General features: G+C 34.6%; 1 non-coding gene across 1 annotated transcript; it reads left to right on the top strand.

Annotated features, from left to right (window-relative positions):
• The first annotated feature begins 477 nt into the window (after positions 1-477).
• Positions 478-585, top strand: LOC127741936 (small nucleolar RNA R71). The gene has a single exon (XR_008003123.1). It is a non-coding gene; the product is annotated as a small nucleolar RNA R71 (small nucleolar RNA).
• The last annotated feature ends 3,259 nt before the right edge of the window (positions 586-3,844 follow it).

The raw sequence follows: 3,844 nt of genomic DNA, 5'->3' as shown, positions 1-3,844 counted from the left end.
GTTGTAACGTGTTTTGGGCGTTCAACTCCGGGTCGTGACATGTTTCTGGCGTTTTACTCCAGACAACAACATGGAACTGGCGTTGAGCGCCAGTTTATGTCGTCAATTCTCGAATAAAGTATAGACTATTATATATTGCTGGAAAGCTCTGGATGTCTACTTTCCAAAGCCGTTGAGTGCGCGCCATTTGGAGTTCTGTAGCTCTAGAAAATCCATTTCGAGTGCAGGGAGGTCAGATTCCAACAGCATCAGCAGTCCTTTGTCAGCCTCCTATCAGAGTTTTGCTCAAGTCCCTCAATTTCAGCCAGAAATTACCTGAAATCACAGAAAAACACACAAACTCATAGTAAAGTCCAGAAATGTGAATTTAACATAAAAACTAAAGAAAACATCCCTAAAAATAGCTTGAACTTACTAAAAACTACCTAAAAATAATGCCAAAAAGTGTATAAATTATCTGCTCATCATCCACTCTAAAAGCATGTTAGAAGGACACTTTTTGGTCAACTGCTTGTATCTTTCCCAAGCTTCATAGAGGGATTCACCATCTTTTTGCTTGAAGGTTTGAACATCCACTCTAAGCTTGCTCAGCTTTTGAGGAGGAAAGAACTTGGCTAAGAAGGCCGTGACTAGCTTATCCCAAGAGTCCAGGCTATCTTTAGGTTATGAGTCCAACCATGTTCTAGCTCTGTCTCTTACAGCAAAAGGAAAAAGCATGAGCCTGTAGACTTTAGGATCTACTCCATTAGTCTTAAAAGTATCACAAATCTGCAAGAACTCAGTTAAAAACTGATAGGGATCTTCTGATGGAATTCCATGGAACTTGCAGTTCTGTTGCATTAGAGCAACTAGTTGAGGCTTCAGCTCAAAATTGTTTGCTCCAATGGCAGAGATTGAGATGCTTCTTCCATAAAAGTTGGAAGTAGGTGTAGTATAATCACCAAGCATCCTCTTTGCGCCTCCACCATTGTTATTGGGTTCGGCAATGTCTTCTTTTTCGAGATTCTCTGTAAGATTTTTTCTGGATTGTTGTGCTTTAGCTTCTCTTAGCTTCTTCTTCAGAGCCCTTTCAGGTTCAGGATCTGCTTCAACAAGAATGTCCTTGTCCTTGCTCCTGCTCATATGAAAAAGAAGAGAACAGAAAAGAAGAAGAATCCTCTATGTCACAGTATAGAGATTCCTTTATGTGAGTAGAAGAAGAAAAGAATAGAAGAAGGAGGAGAAAAATTTGAACACAAAGGAGAAGAGAGGGTTCGAATTTTAGATGAAGAGAAGTGTTAGTATATAAATAAAATAAATAGAAAGAGATGAGAGGAGGAGGATTTCGAAAATTATTTTTGAAAAAAAGTTAGTGATTTTCAAAAATTAAGAGAAGAAATAAAATTAAAATTAAAATTAAAATTTGAAACCATTAGTTAATTAAAAGAATTTTGAAAAAAAGGGAGGTAATTTTCGAAAATTAGAGAGAGGAAAGTAGTTAGGTGGTTTTGAAAAAGATAAGAAATAGTAAAACAAACAAAAAGTCAATTAGTTAGTTGAAAAAGATTTGAAATTCAATTTTGAAAAAATAGGAGGTTAGAAAAGATTTTTGAAATCAATTTTGAAAAAAAAATATGATTTGAAAAAGATATGATTGAGATTTGTATTGAAAAAGATTTGATTTTTAAAATTAAAATTGATTAATTGACTAACAAGAAACTAAAAGCTATGATTCTAGAATTTAAAGATTGAACCTTTCTTAACAAGAAATTAACAAACTTCAAATTTTTGAATCAATCACATTAATTGTTAGTAAAGTTTTCGAAAATCATGAAATAAAGATAAGAAAAAATTTGAAAATCAATTTAAAAAAATTTCGAAAATAATAAAAAAATGAAAAAGATTTTATTTTTGAAAAAGTTTTGGAAAGATAGAATTTTTAAAATTGAAATCTTGACTTGACTAACAAGAAACAACTTATTTTAAAAAATTTTTGACTAAGTCAACCCAAAGATTTTAAAATTTATGAGAGAAATAAGGAAAAGATATTTTTTGATTTTTTTGAGTTTTTAATGAGGAGAGAGAAAAACACAAATATGACCCAAAACATGAAAATTTTGGATCAAAACCAATGATGCATGCAAGAACACTATGAATGTCAAGATGAACACCAAGAACACTTTGAAGATTAAGATGAACATCAAGACTTATTTTTGAAAATTTTCAAGAAAAGAAAAACATGCAAGACACCAAACTTAGAAAAAAAAATTTTAATGCTTAGACACTATGAATGCAAAAATGCATATGAAAAACAATAAAAAACACAAAACAATAAAATTTAAAGATCAAACAAGAAGACTTGTCAAGAACAACTTGAAGATCATGAAGAACACCATGCATGAATTTTTTGAAAAAAATGCATAAATTTTAAAACATGCAATTGACACCAAACTTAAAATTTGACACAAAACTTTTTGGTTTTTATGATTTTATTAATTTTTTTCTGGGTTTTTCAAAAATTAATTTTTGGAAAAACGAAAACAAAGAAAAAATTTTTGAAAGATTTTTGAAAATTTTTTGAAAAGAAAATTACCTAATCTGAGCAACAAGATGAATCGTCAGTTGTCCAAACTCAAACAATCCCCGGCAACGGCACCAAAAACTTGGTGCACGAAATTGTGATCATCAACAATGGCGCCAAAGACTTGGAGCTCTCAAACGTGAATCACACTTTGTCACAACTTCGCACAACTAACCAGCAAGTGCACTGGGTCGTCCAAGTAATAAACCTTACGTGAGTAAGGGTAGATCCCATGGAGATTGTTGGTATGAAGCAAGCTATGGTCATCTTGTAAATCTCAGTCAGGTGGATTCAAATGGTCATAATGATTTTCGAAAATAAAGATAAATAAAACATAAAATAGAGATAGAGATACTTATGTAAATCATTGGTGGGAATTTCAGATAAGTGTATGGAGATGCTTTGTCCCTTCTAAATCTCTGCTTTCTTATTGCCTTCCTCCAATCATTCTTACTCCATTCTATGGCAAGTTGTATGTAGGGCGTCACCGTTGTCAATGGCTACTTCCCATCCTCTCAGTGAAAATGGTCCAAATGCTCTGTCACAGCACGGCTAATCATCTGTCGGTTCTCGATCATGTTGGAATAGAATCCAGTGATTCTTTTGTGTCTGTCACTACGCCCAACACTCGCGAGTTTGAAGCTCGTCACAGTCATCCCATCTCAGATCCTACTCGGAATACCACAGACAAGGTTTAGACTTTTCGGATCTTAGAAATGGCCGCCAATAATTCTAGCTTATACCACGAAGACTCCGATCTTTCGGAATGGGGGCTAAGAGACTTGCGCTCGATCTAAGGTAGAACGGGAGTGGTTGTCAGGCACGCGTTCATAAGTGAGAATGATAATGAGTGTCACGGATCATCACATTCATCATGTTGAAGTGCAGCGAATATCTTAGAATAAGAATAAGCGTGAATTGAATAGAAGAACAATAGTACTTTACATTAATAATCGAGGTACAGCAGAGCTCCACACCTTAATCTATGGTGTGTAGAAACTCCACCGTTGAAAATACATAAGTGATAAAGGTCTAGGCATGGCTGTGAGGCCAGCCCCCCAAAACGTGATCAAAGGATCAAAAGGTAATCCAAAGATTAATGGTCCAAGAGACACCTAATACAATAGTAAAAAGTTCTATTTATACTAAACTAGCTACTAGGGTTTACAGAAATAAGTCTAAGTGCAGAAATCCACTTCTGGGGCCCACTTTGGTGTGTACTTGGGCTGAGCTTGAGCTTTACACGTGCAGAGGCTTCTCTTGGGGTTAAACGCCAAGTTGTAA

The sequence above is a fragment of the Arachis duranensis genome, chromosome 9 (genome assembly GCF_000817695.3).
Source record: "Arachis duranensis cultivar V14167 chromosome 9, aradu.V14167.gnm2.J7QH, whole genome shotgun sequence".
NCBI lineage: Eukaryota > Viridiplantae > Streptophyta > Magnoliopsida > Fabales > Fabaceae > Arachis > Arachis duranensis.
Note: the sequence above shows the minus strand (reverse complement) of the source record. Positions and strands in the feature narration are given on the sequence as shown.